Source organism: Pseudopodoces humilis, chromosome 21 (assembly GCF_049639895.1).
Source record: "Pseudopodoces humilis isolate 2021_Gansu_Grassland_sample_001 chromosome 21, ASM4963989v1, whole genome shotgun sequence".
NCBI lineage: Eukaryota > Metazoa > Chordata > Aves > Passeriformes > Paridae > Pseudopodoces > Pseudopodoces humilis.
In genome coordinates this window covers 5,333,407-5,348,337 of record NC_142220.1, presented here as the reverse complement: position 1 = coordinate 5,348,337, position 14,931 = coordinate 5,333,407, and the positions used below count along the sequence as shown (strand labels likewise).

At 39.5% G+C, this 14,931-nt stretch overlaps 1 protein-coding gene across 1 annotated transcript in view; it reads right to left on the bottom strand.

Moving 5' to 3' along the window:
* Positions 1-14,931, bottom strand: part of CA10 (carbonic anhydrase 10 (inactive)) — a 171,817-nt gene that overhangs the window by 118,559 nt on the left and 38,327 nt on the right. The gene's annotated exons all lie outside the window — the stretch shown is intronic.

The window sequence follows — 14,931 nt, the reverse complement described above, 5'->3', positions numbered from 1 at the left end:
GTGGACTCCTGAACTCTCAGGCCCTCGGCTGTAACCAAAACCTGCAATGGACATCTTAATTTCTCTTCTTCTGGTAAGATAAAAAAATATATATAAAAATAGCATGCTCTTCTGCCTTTTCTCTGTAATGTCATTTATCTTGCTGTGATTCTTATGACAGCTTGTAATGCTTCCAGAACTTGTATTTCAAAGCACTTTTCAAATCTCCTTTTGGATGCCGGGGTCTGGCCTCAATTCACCCAGCTGAAAAGTAGCCAAGGGTTTTGTGGAGCAGCAGAGATTTATTTCAGAAGAGTTAGAGGTGGAATAAGCAGTATCAGGCTGCCTCCCTTCCCCTTCAGCAGTTCTTAAAGTTGGGCTTACCTCTTCCAAAGCCTCCTAGGTAGGACAGGATGGGATATAATGCCAAAACATCATTCTCTCAGCTTCTGCTGAGGGAGGTTTATCAGCTTCTAAGAATCAAATCCCTCAATGGCAGAAAGAAAAATACTTTGGAAACCTTTGTTGTCCCTTCTCTCTTCCTAGAGAGAGAGAAAGCAGAAGGAATACAAGCCACAGAAAGGGGCTCAATCAGGGCTATTCATGAGAACTGAGGGTGAGATCTGTGTTACACATGGAAAAACACCAACTGCAATAGGAATGTTCTTTAGAATCAAGACAGAAATTAATTTAGCATTTATCCTTGTCAGACTAGTAGAAATTCACTGTGGCAATCCATGTATCTGACTGAACTAATTATTTAAAAAATTGGAGGGGTTGAAAACACATGGATACACCATTTATAGTTACTGCTCAGTAACTTGCATAATACTAAGGATGTCATCAAGGAAGGGACAAGAAATTTAACTTGTTCTATCACTGTGCACTAATTAAGGTGTTTAGTGCAGAGATCAGCATAAATAAGGAATTAGGAAACAATGATGTGAGTAGAGGATGATTTCTAATATCAGCACATTGATGCACTGGGCTGATGACTGGCAGCACTTTATTAAGTTTTGGCAGCATTTAAGCAGACTGGGAGTGCTGTGATGAAGCTCAAGCACATAAATCCAAGCTGCAGCTCTCGTTAATACTGATGAGTGAAGGCAGTTAATTGAATTATATATGAAGTACTGCTTATTAAATATTTTTCTCCTTGCTACAGAATTAACTCTGCTTTATTAACAGCCACTGTTGTCTCTAATAGTGAATGTCAGAGGGATCTCTTCTCAGACATTCACTTTCCTTTTTCTAACCATCTGCTCAGGTTGCTTATCTATGTACACATCTATTCCTGCTTGCACTGGCCCTTGAAAAAAGCATTTTTGCTTCTCACAAATAGTTGTGTGATAGTGTAAAGGTTTTATTTCCTTTCAGGTTTCAGTGAAACTCTTAACAATTTTTCTCATTGTCAATAGAATAGGATTCTACAGATTACATAGACACAGACTTTGACTGATGCCATCTCCAGAATGAAATTCAGCATTAATGGGCAATTTTCATTTTGCTTTGATGATCTCTACTTCCAGTTTTTACAACATTTTAAAAAATTGTACATAAAACCTCTGTTAATGAGGAAGAGAAAGGAAAAATCCAGACACATAATCTCAAGTTACAAAGAAATTGTAAAGCAGGGCTTTACAAAAGAAATAAACCAGTGTCCTTTCAGGAACTCTGCTGAACAACAAGAATTACTGCCCTCACTAGCTGGCAGATGTTTACAATTAATCTCAAAGACAATACAGCTGAAAGAGACCTCAGTTATTTAGCTATTAAGACAAACGTGACAAAACCTTATCAGGATAGTGGCAGTGGTCTAGCAACCAGTACAACAAACACCTTGACATTCTGCAGACACGAGGGTTGCTGCTGGACCACGTTCTCACAAAGCCGGGTGTGCTGGTTTAGGGCAGATTTGGGAGGAAACCTCCAATGCGGCTCCCTCTGAGAAGCAAACCCACATGGCCCCTTCCCCCAGCCAGTTTGGGAAGAGATTTCTATGAGAGAAGTGGAAAAAACCTGTTTATTTAACAGGCAAAGCACTACTCAGCACAAGAATGAACAATACCAGATTACAAAACCTCTCGCTGCTCTGAAGAGATGACAAATTCAGAGGGTCTCTGTCCTGTGGGTGTTTGCTCTGTTATCAGTCCCTCTGGCACTGCCCAGGCTGGGCTCCCGGTAGTCCACGGGTGCAACTCCAGGTGCTCTCCTGAATCCCCAGTCCAGAGCAGCTTCAAACTGTTCCAAGGAAAGGGAAAGAAAACAGTCCAGGAAGATCTCTCTGCTTCAGCTGGCTGGAAAGCCAAGGCCATCTGTCCCTTGTTGTCTGTCCGTGCTGTATTCAAAACCTTGTCCTGAAATGCAGGGGGAGCAAGTGCGGTCTCTGATAACAGACTCGGTGCTTCTTCTCCACTCACTTTTACTCTCAGATGAAGTTTTAAGGATACAAAAACTATTTCTGGGCCAGGTGGAGGAATGGGGATACAATTTAACATCACAGTCACCCCAGGACATTGGGTCAGTGCTCTTTCATCCTTTGCTGAGATGTGTGAAGAGATGGCAAAACACAGTGAAATTTCGTACTAACATTTATATTAAAAAATATGGAATATGTGGAGTGTACAAAGCCACAACCTTCTACTGTTAAAAAATATGATGAACATTTTAAAATATGTAAGAAAATATATTTATACAAAAAATAAATATATAAGTATGATATATTTTAAATTACGCCCTGTTGGAGGTCTGACAAAGAGCTACTCTGTTTATTTTGAACACAGAGCCCATTCAGGTCAGCCTTGAAATATTCTAAAAATAAGCTTTCATGTGATGGTCCTAATCCTGGCCATATATAAGAGGTTTTCAGTGAAATGAAATTAAACACTGTAGTGCACAAGTGACAGAATGCAGCAGATACATTTAAATAGTAGCAGAGATCAAGGATAGCAAGTTTTAATACCTAGCAAAACACAGAAATGCTGCATGTCCACTATTCCATGCTACTTTGTAATCCATTTATTTTGTAAAGACAACTGAGGAACAATCATTAAAAAATATCTTCGGACAACACAAAGCCCAGAGTAAGTACCTTTGTATAGTTGTTTTGGGACTTCTGTTTTTATTTTCATTGCTTACACTTCTGTATCCCCAGGGAAAAAAAACCCAAAAACAATTAAGTTGATGTAGTAACATGAATCAGTGAAGGAAACGCTTATAAAACAATGTTTAATGAAAGTGAATTAGGTATTTCTTAATTTGAACTACAAGAATGCCTTTAAATTATGATGTTTTCAAATTTCAAGTGTTCAAATACTGTTATCTGAAACCCTGCTTCATTATATAAGTTTCAAGATAGGATTAGTCTTGACTTTTCTTCTACCCAACTATGACAGACTAAAATCCTGTATAAGACTAAGGATGTTCATTAACAGAAACAGGAGGTCCCCCTCTGAAATCCCTGATTCTCTCCGTACGTTGAAGGATGAGTTCAAGTAACTCAGAACAAGGGCCAAGGGCAAATGCAGAAACTTGAGCTAGAAAGTTATTTGTTCTTCAAGTTAGAATCTGATCCAGATGCCATTTCAAAGTTACTTTTTTTGCTTTGGTAGTTCTTTAGAGGAGAGCAGGGCTCCCTGAACACAAACTGGATGATGCCATAACTTCCTTTGGAAAGTGCAGTCCCTGGTGATTGGGGGTTAAGACTCCCAACACCAGAAACCACTGGCTAAAGTCATGTAAAAATGGAAGAAAATGGTTCCAAGCAGAGGCTGGAGAAGTGCACAACCACAGAAGGTCCAGCTGGAATTTTGAACTGCCTATGAAAATATTGATTTGGGAGTCACAGGCTGTGGTGCAGATGAGGAGGAGGCTGAGAGCCATCTGTGGAGGAAGCTCTGCTTTTTTCTCAGGGTTTCCAGAGATCATGGCGTGCTGCTGATGGTGCCAGCTGGCCTGCTGCCACAGCGCTTCTCTGTGCCACCAAACAATCTCTGAGAAGCCTACCCATGGAATCATAGCACATATTCCAAAATAAATTGCTTGGTATTTCTTCACTATGAAAGCCAACGAGCAGCAGATTTTCTTTCCAAAGCTCAGACTTCCAGGGTTTCTCCTGGCTGGTTGTGGTGGGCACATGGCTGTGTGGCTCTCAGGAGAGTTGCTGACAGCAGAACTGGAAGTATTTACTTAGGACTTATGTCTTCTTTTCCCACCTTTTTGACTTGCCCACATGAACACTTCCCATGAGCTATTCCAGAGACCATGGCTGAAGAATACCTGATTTACATAATTTTCCATATACTTGAATCTCTTCCATTCCTTAAGGACAGGTGATGGTTTCTCGTATTACCTCTCTGTTCTCTCAGTAAAACAGGACTTTATCTAGCAGAGAGAAATGGAACCCTCTTCTTTCTTGAAGAACTGAACCTCGAGGCTCCCTGTTGTTTGTTTACAATCACATTTGACACTCTGAATCGCAGTGCCGTGCAGAGCAAAAACCTCAAACATGCAGGATGTTGGTTATTGCTTTAAGACTGACCTGTTTTGGGATGCTTTATAACAAGGAAATCTTACTTAATTTTATTCAGATAATAATAATCAGATTAAAAATGAAGATTAGAACAGGAGCTACATAACAGTCTTACATAATTATACATAATTGTCGTATACATAAATATATATACACGTGTGCCTACAAACACAAGGATTGTAATTCTTCCTGATCAAATTTTAACTTTTTACCTTATTACTATCATTTTGGTTGTGGTAGAATTCAGAAGCAATTTCCCACACCCAGATTATTCTCCACATCCTTTATACAGGGGCACATCTGAGGTAAAAATGGTGAGAAGGAGCTTGGTCCCACAGACTCAATTTAGAATGAGAATTACCTACAGAACACAGTGAACTTAGTAGCTGATTCATTTCCTGTTGAAGATGATTCCTAAAAGCTCAAGTATCTCCAGAAGGTCACTCCCACCTTCAGAAAACATAAACAGCTTATTTTCAGAGTTCTGTAAAAAAAAATGCCTTGCCCACACAGTAATTTGGACATATGTTCTTGAGTTCAGCTGCCAGTTTTGTTAAAGAATTCTGGTCTCACTGTTTTTACTAAATAAAATTTTGCATTTATTTTGGTGAAAGCAAAAAGCAAATCTGCATAAAACCATTCCTCATGGACCTTGCAATGAGAGCTAAGTCTGCTGTTGACATTCTTATGCTTGGTTGTAGGCTGCTGCTCCTCCTCCAAGTACATCCCTAACTTTAGATACCACAACTGGAAAGGATGCTGGATTGAGCACATGCTAAGTGGCATTGCTAAATCAGAGTGAAAGTGGTAACTCTTCTGCTGCTATCCTTTGCACAATATGGAAACATCCTCTTCCTTTGCTGACTGGCCCCAGTAGCTTCCTGTGTCTGTACAGAACACTGCACATTCACCAGGCCATAAACGAGGGAATGAAATACACAAACTCCTGTGATCTTGTATCAAATTAATTACCTGAAATAGATTCCATGCTAGAAATATGCACAGAAGTTCTCATGTGTAAAATTGGGATGTATTTTCTGTGAAATAGAAAGGTGAAAACTTTGGTCTCACTGATGAAGAGGAAGCACAAGTGACACGGGCTGAAGAAGCTCCACTGTACAACCAACTGCCAGCAGAAGAAACACGTTATGCACTTTTTACTGATGGTTCCTGTTGGATTGTAGGGATAAAGCACAAGTAGAATTAGCCCTAGACATTACCAGAAATCTTTCCAGAAGCAGGCAAGAAACAAGAACGTGTTTCACTTGAACCTATTTCTGCTGCCTATAGTTCATTAAAGTAATTTAACTTTCTCTGGATTTCCATTTGTGGCAGGGTTTAGGAGGTGGTGGGGGGGCGGTAACTGGTTCTTCAGTTATTTTACCCCACTTTCAACACCTAAGAGAACAGAGGACACTCTTCCAGGCACTGAAGTTCTTACTTAAAAATTATTTAAGTCCTTTGAAACTTTACAGACAGAATTATGAGGGTCTTCAGGCATTAAAGGATACAGTAGGTGCCTCCTCAGATCTTCTTACCTTCCTGCCTAATCAAGTTAGATGCCAAACTCTCAGAGCCTTTTGGGAGAAACTGTGTATCTCAGGTACTTACCTTCTTTTCCTTGGCCAGCCATTTGCATTTTAAAGCACTTAAATGAAGTTTGCAGATCTGGCCATCAATCTTAAAAAGCCACTGGAACTTAAGACTGCTAAACCAGTTCTGAAAGTGAAAACTGTTAGAAAAATAATATCCTGTGTTTCAACCTGCACTTTCTAAATCAAAAAGTGTTGTCTGTGAAACCACAAAACTTTCTTTTTCTTCTGGATTTCATAATATTTGCATTCTGGACCTCCTTCATGTCTTTATGGTTACAATCTAACAGTATTTTAGGCAGAGTTTTAATGAGAAAACTATGTAAATGTAAAGTGTTTTATTATATGAAATGGATACCAATAACTATAAATATTCATAACTTGATGTAAGTAGCTGTGAGAGTTTCTGACTCATCCTCTACAGCAATTACTCGGAGCTCTGTTTCATTCCTTAAGCAAGTATCTGAGGCTGCCTGAATGTAATTTATTAATGTATTAATTGAGAGAAGGCTGTGAAGTGTAGTTACAGAATCAGCAACAAAGGACAAATAATGGTAAGACAGACAAACCTGAGAATAGGAGAAAAGCTTCTTGTCTTTTAATTCAATGAAATTTTTGCCACTTTAATTTTCCTCTGGCCTTTCCAGAATTCCATTGTGGTTTCCCTGAGAGGTGTAGGAATTGAGTCATAGCTCTATATACAGTGTAGCGACTGGAAAAAACACAGACTCTTGTCTAAGTCAACAGAATCACTTTATTAAGCACACACTAGTATTTATATGTTTTCTCAGTGTACAAGTTCAGGATCAAACTATGCAGCCAGTGATCAGGAGACTAACCAATCACACAAAGAAATGGCAGAGTAGATGTTTCTTGCTCTTTTATTTGGAAACTCTCACACATCCCACGCAGCCTCTGTGGCCCAGTGTTCTGGGCTGCTTAACTGAAGCATTCTCACATAGGTATTTATGGCTGCAGATGATCTTTTGTATGCACCTTCTCATGGGAAAAAGGTGTTTGTGGAAGTCAAGAGGAGTAGCTGCTTCTACACACAACTCTAATGTCATGTCACAGCTCAACAAATATGTAATTTTCATCTTTTTTTTCCCCTCTTAGTTACTCTTCTTTTTATTAAACCAGGCATAGGAGTTACATAAAAAATAACGTAAAACAAGTTGGGAAAAAGTATTTAAAATTCTATCCAAATATGATTTTTCTCTGGGCAGTGTTCTTAACTGGGAAAGTAAATCTAAGTCTTTGGCAGTGAAAATGATGTGACCATTGCCCCGAGACAGTTAAATGGAAAGATTTCCACTGGTTTCACCAGGCTTTGGGTGAGGCACTACCTTCTCCCTACCGCACTCTCTAAAATGAAACCAACACAAGTCCTGCCACAAAGCAGCGAGCCCATAAACATAAAATTACAATGAGCAATAAAAGCTTGAGACTAATTTTGCTATTGCTTTAATTTATACTCTTAACCAACTTTAAATGCACATTATAATACCAAGTAATTCTCAAAATCTCAGTGTGTGGATAATAGAGCCTGCCAAGGCCATGCAATGTGTTTCAGCCATAGCCTATTAGACTTCAGTCATTTATTCTTTATTTTAGGAAAGCCTAATCTGAAGAAAGAAAAGCCATTTGAAGATGCCTAACTGCAGGATAGGAAAAGCAAAATGGAATCTGAACTCTCTCTTAGAAATGCCCTGACATGCACTTGTGAAAGGGAATTCTGTAGCCATGACCTACATAACCCAGTTTGGTAATACAGAAGAGTTGACTCCATAATCTGAGATGTCCTTTCCTATGTTATGTGCTGTATTCTGAGTCATATAGAACAGCTAAATCCTGCAGTTCTAAATTGGGACTAAAGCTGGGAATTAGATATCATTCCCAGCTGCATCCTGATAGGGCTTTAACAGCACCTGACTGAGATTTGGAGTAGCAGCTCCTCTCAGACCTGAGCATCCTGTGCATCCTGTACCTGTTAGTGCTGTATGACATACCAGCATGATCCCAGTGCACAGGTTTAATATTCCCATTCAGCCCCTGTCCTCCATGGGAGGCAAAGGATACAGTATTAAACTGTGATTTCCTCAAAAAGCACATTATTAATTGAATTGCAGTGTGAACACTCTAGGACAAAAGAGATGGAGGCTACACTGCACAGCTGTGGAAATCAGTAATTTTGCTGCACTTTAAGAACTTGGAATGAGATGGTTTTAAATAAAACCACTGTAAAGGGAATACAATCTTGTAGATATTGATTTTTATTTTTTTTAAAGAATCAGCTTCTGATGGCCTTTATTCAAGGAATGTAGCATTTGTCTCAGCAAGCAAATCCCACTGTTTCCAGTGTGACCTATTTTCAGTCAAAAGTAATAACCTAGGATTTTCTAAACTGGCATCAGCTCATACTTTTGTAGCGACTACTTCAGCCAGACTTGCATCCTAATTAGTGTAGGAGCCACATGATGCCTGGATTTCAGAGACTCAATGAAACACAACTTGGCCAATTTTATAAGTGAGGAAAAATCTCATCTCTTCATCTATCGATTGAAATGTCATTGTTTTACTGCATGTGCATTCAGCCTTTGGGTTTGATTTTGAACTGGAACAAGTATCTGTGGAATGGGGCTGTTCCTTGGCCTGGACATATCTATCCTCCTTGCCTCTGAAGTTATAGTGCCAAAATGTCACTGCTTTATTAATCTGAGGCTCTGCAGTGGCAGCTCTAGTGATGCCTGCTCAAGAGGTGCCAGGCCCTCAGTGCCCATCCTGCTGCTTCTCTGCTGGGGCAGCTGCACTGCTTCATGTCAGTTAGCCAAAGTGCAAAGGGCTTATTCAAAGGATCTGCAGGAATATTTTTTTCTTTAATCAACAGCACAGGGACACCAGGCAGCCCAGCCTGATGGCACAGGCATATCTGGACTGGCTGCTTGATTCTCTCCCAGCCTCCAACTACTGTCTTGAACTCAGCTTATCCATTTATCCGTACCTATATCTCATTCAATATTTGTAAAATGACCTCTCTGAATAAAGACCTTCACTCTGCACCAAAACCCTAATGATAAACTCATAGATATTAAAGAAACAGGAAGAATAAATTAGAGGAGGCCATGAAAGGGTCCTAAAGAACCACCTCTGTGTTGGGGTGGAACATCTGTCGGCTATGTACTCTGGTGTCAAGTGAACAACTTCCAGTGTTATTTTGTGCTCCATCTCTGAGTATTTTTCTTTGTCATACAGGCTCTGAAAGGTTGAAGGGTCTGAAATGCTGCAGGCTGGGCTGTTGACTATAAGCACTTGTGAATTACAGCAATGCCATTTGCAGTGCTGTAGTTAACAACCTATCAGGTTCCCATTATGATGTCATGCTGTTATTTTCAGGGTTTATGTCCTGACTATAAAGCTGGCGACCAAAACGCTAATGCACTTTTTTTGTATGTTTTATAAACATAAAATGAAAGCCCTAAAATAAAATCAGTCTCTATTCAGAAAGGTGGCAATTTTAAGTAATATTTTCAGTGCTATGAAAAAAAAAAAATTCAGTAAAATTCAGGAAGGTTCCTTCTTTGGGCAGAGTCATTAACCATAATAATGCGATTTACAGCTCATGGGGCAGCAGGTACCCGGAAATGCATTAAGTAGGTGACTGTATTTTATGGTGAGTTCTGAGAGGATAAATCTTTCACTTACCACAAATAGCATGTGCCCAGAAATGCCATGATGGGGTGATGGTATCGGGTATCTGTATTTTAGTCTGTGTTAGTCACAGCAGTAACACTTAACCAAATAATAATTCCACATCCTCCTAGGCAGGCAGATCTAAATGGTGAGCACGGGTTTTGCTCCTGCATATGTTCAATGCATTCATGGTTCATGAATTCACAAGTGACCTTTTCAGAGAGGTGTTACGATAGGAGGAAATTTTCACTATGTACAAATGAGAGGTTTCAGACTATCCAGCAGTCCTCTGTTTGAGGAGTCTGAAGAATCCTACACATACATACACATGGACTTTCAGAAATAAAGTCAGCTTAGCAGGTTACTGAAGAAATGCTAAGATCAAATAACCCCCTGAATCCATATTTACAGGTTAAATCATAGCCGTCTACTAGGAAAGTACTTGCATACCATAGCATGTATCCACCTTTAGGCAACAGTCTCATTTCCTTTTGTTTTTGATTTCTTAATTGGGAAGGGGACAGGATTTGACAGAGAGGTTTTTTGTTAGTACCAGTGAAGCTTTCAGAGACAGCAACAAACAGGCAGTTACTCTGTGTAACCATGCACAGAGCAGTGGTGTGATCTTCACAAGAGTTTATTTTAACCACAGATGAGGGTGTAGCTGTAGTGACCACATTTTCCTCTGTGTAACTTGGAAAATTCTACATTGAATTGCATTAATGATGTAGAAATTAAAAGCTGCACACTGTGTTTATGTAACATCCTCATTGGTGCTGGATCCATCACCAGTGTAATTGGAATCATCTTCCCAAAGTCACTGTAATATCCTGATGTGAACAGTCTCAGTGAAAGAGGAGGTGAATTCCTACCTGACAATCACAACTGTAATTGTAGTACTCTTAAAATGCAATCCTTCACCAAGTTATTATACAAGAGTAATTTTTGTAAGTGGCATAACAAGAGTAGCAGTGAGGCAACATCTTAGTGCCACTCATTATCCCTATTTCCATGTTATATCGCAATCCCTTCCAGTTCTATCTCATCCCACACAGATTTATGGCAGCAATACCTAAGCAAACACAAGCTGGAACACTGTAACCCTTCTCTGATTAAGTCCAATTACATTCCACTGGGGAAGAACATTATTAGCACAGAAAAATACCATTCCTTATTATTCTCAGTGACTTCTTTATCCAAAGGACACTAACTTATTTTACACTTTACCATGAAAATATATAAAGAGGATTTTTTTATGTTGCAAGTGATGATTGCTACTGTTTTGTACAAAAACACATGCACACTCACGAGAAAACTACTACTACAAGGTAATTAATAGCCAGAGGTCCAAGTCCCCTCCTTACATAAGGAACTGTGGCAGATGTCATTACTTATTTTCAACTTGGATTATTAGCTTAAAAAGGTCCTTGAGTCTCTGAGCAGCAACTAATTCTTCTATCAGATTTCTTTGTGCTTCAATTCTACTCCTCTAAATCATGGATACCACTAAAATGTCCAGTGCCAAAGGGTGTCAAGAACTCCTTAGATACCCTGTAAAGTTTAGCCTGTCAAGGCCTAACGTAAGATAAAATTTTTTAATATATCAATACATAAATCCAGCATTGTACAGGAGCCTTGCTTCTGGCCCTTGGAACTTTATTAACAATCCTTCCAAGTAAATAGTTATGAGCATTCAGTTATTAATGACTTAGTCACAAACCACTGTTCCAACTGCTTTTATACTCAGCTTGTCAAGAATATCACAGAATGCTTTGGGTTGGAAATTACCTTAAAGATCATGCAGATACACCCTCTAAACCCTTTCCTGTATACACCAATACTTAAACTTGGAATTCCTTCCCTTGCTTTTAGGTCACAATGGAGAACCTAAGAAAAGAAAGATTCCTAAAACTAGTCTTACCCTTTTTATCCTAAACCCCAAATTTTGATGGTCCAGCTAAGGTTGTGCACAGGGATGAACCTTCTTTTCTTAAACAAAAGCTTAAGCAGATGTGCTCATCATGCAAGGATGAACCCTTGTAAGATCACACAGGTGGCCTGCTGGCTTTTCACTTTTAGTTTAAAGTAGACTTGGATAATATTAAAAAAAATTAAATTGTATTATATTTGCAGAAAGGGCAGGTACTTTCCCAACAGTACAGGTCTTCAAGGTTCTGTAGTGATTGTAAACACACAGTGTTTACACAAGATAGGAGGATCTGTAGGACAGCAGATCCTCTGCTCTCTGATTATATGACTGCCCAAATGACATTAAACCTCTTGAACTTCTTCCCAGCTAGGAGCCATCATCCATGAAGGTTTTGGTAGCTACAATTGTACCAAAAATTCCTGGTACTTAATTTTTCTTTGTGCTTATAAGCTATATTTAGTGCCATTGCAAGGTAAACAGTATCAGCTCCAGGATAGTGGGAAAGAGGATTTTCAACTTCATCAGAAAATATCTGGAGTACTCCTACACCAAAAATGTTATCTAACCTAGCAGCAAAGCATGAAGGAAAATAATTGACAAGGATCTGCAAGTCACTGCCTTCAAGATTTTCCTTATTTGCACATTCCTGAAGCAGAAGAGGGACACTCATGTCCTGGCAGGGGAACCTGCAGGTGCAGCAGGACAGCTGGTGGCACAGCAAGGTCCAACCTGCCACTCCATGTATTGGTTATAAAAGGGGAAGGCTTGACCTTTTCAGTGCCTGGTGGGACTAGGAACAGGCAGGAAGACAACTTGAATCATTCAATTATGTCAGGATAACAAAAAAAAAAAGCCAGGATACATCTGCTATGTGCAATTTTTCTTTAGTGGATACCAATCATAACTGGAGGTTTGGCAAGTGCATTCTGTGATCAAAAATTAGATATAACCACCTTTGTATTTTATACTTACCAAAGCCTAATTTCATAATGCTATGAAAAACAGGACCAGTATGAAACGAATCAATACAATCACAAAGATTATCAAAGGTTATACACATCTATTTGAAGTAACAACAATGGTACCAATGAATTTGAAATATGATTGTATTGGCCACCTGGAAATTGCTTGCACCACCTCAGTGACACAACATATTCATAGTCACAGCCAAAGAAAAGACATGAAAAAGGTTATTTAGAGGTGTTTTAACCCATCAAGAGCTACTTTGATATTCCACACTGGAAAAAGTCTATGTAGTAAGTGTTTGTAATAATATAAATTATTTGATTATTATGCAAATCACCATGCATAAAGGAAAGTATTCCTTCTTCATCCTTGAACATTCCCTGAAGTTTAATTTGGAACCTAATTTGCATTCAATTAAAGTTTTAAAGCCCTTCTTACTTTCTACTTTGCTTGCCTACATGATTTAAATCATAATAGCAATTCTTTGCTTGGAGAACAGGTGAGATGGAGAGTGGTTTCTGCACCAGTAGCAGACACACAAATCCAGCCTTGATGAACTTTTCCTCCTGTGCTTGAGAACTCTGCATCTCTCTTTCAAGGCTGGGCACCAAGACAGAGCTGAGCCACAGTTCCTGTGCTGAGAGAACCTGCCAGCTCTCAGTGCTGCCTTCTCTTGGAGCACTGCAAGAGGTGAATTTGGGAAAGATACTGAGAGGAGTCTTGTGCCTCATCTCTGCCTAAATCCTCCCCTCCTGTGAGATACACATCACTGACTGCAGCTCAGTGGCTTATAGCAGGAAAAAACGTGTCCAGATGAACATTAGGAAGGGATTTAAAATCTTATTTTCTATATTTCCCAGAATATGGGGAGTCTGGGATTTGGGGAACGCAGTGAAGTATGGCTTGATTTTATGAACTGCTCAATGGCAAATCTGCACGGGATCCAGTGTGTTTTCAGGACTTGATTTAAAGGCTTCCAAAACAGATTTAGCAGAAAAAATTATGAATGGCACATTCTAACCTAGGTATATTGTGATACACTCCTAACTGCATTCTTACACTGCTCTCCATGAAAGAAGTGAGAGTTTAAAGAGAGACAGTGACTTTGCTTTGAAGTAGGTAAAAAAAGTATTCACCCAGCTAAAGCTGTGATAGACAAACTCTAGGAACTCCTCCTGGAGTGTTTTACAATGATATGGCTCCTAATTAATCATCTCTGCACCTATGGCTGCTCCCCCAAACAGCTACAGGGCTGGATTCATGTCAATCATGTTAGCTGAGGTGCCAGTTCTGAACTACAGTGACAGGCTCTTGGACAAACACTCCTCTCTAATATCTTTGGGGGTGTTCACTTCCAGCCCTGGATCAGGACAAACAGCTGTGTGAAGAAAACATCCTGGCAGATGGCTGTAGCTGTTTGCTTCAGTGCACATCCAACACTGTCAGCAAGTCCAGCACAGCTCCTCAGCCTGCCTGGCAGCTCTCACCTCTCAGGTGCTAATTAGCATCTCATGTGAGATCTGATACGTGACTGCCACCGGCGTGGATAAACTTAATATGCACCAACAGATCCTTTGTGATGTGTTAGTCTGAGAGCACAGCCACAAATACAGCCTTGAAATGCTTTAAAAATGGTTTTCAAAGGCTCCTGAATCTAAGTGCTGCTGGAAAAAAAAAGGTTAGTTGTTCGTTCTGTATAATCTCATTTAATTTCTCTCTTCTGCGGAGACTGACAGGTTGCAGAGTTGGATTTGGAAGAAAGGTACCCCCAAATTCCCCTTGCTTTCATCAGGGCTGCTTCATTGAGCTGTTCATTACTGACTCTCTGGACCATCTTGAGGATGTGTGCTGGGTTAGTCAGATATTCAACACATATTGGTAATTCAGGTTTCCCTCAGAAGAAGGTGTCCTTCCACACCACTCTAAATGATCTTCTCACAAGTTTTTGAGTCATCACTGTTTCCTCATTTATCTTCCAAGGATATTCCTAACCCTAAATTTCTCACAGTATTAAGACTAGAACACCACAAGCATGGATTGATCACAGGTTTCTTTACATCCTGACAATTAAATTATTTTTCTCAGTAACTTTAAATTGAGGCCTGTTTAGGAAATTTTTTTAAAATTCATTTTCTACTGGGTATCTGCCTGGGTTGTGCAACTCAGGAAGGCTGAAATCTTGAAAGCAGATAATTATATTCTCCAGGTTTCTTCTCCTGCTGTCACTATGAGGAACTAAACAT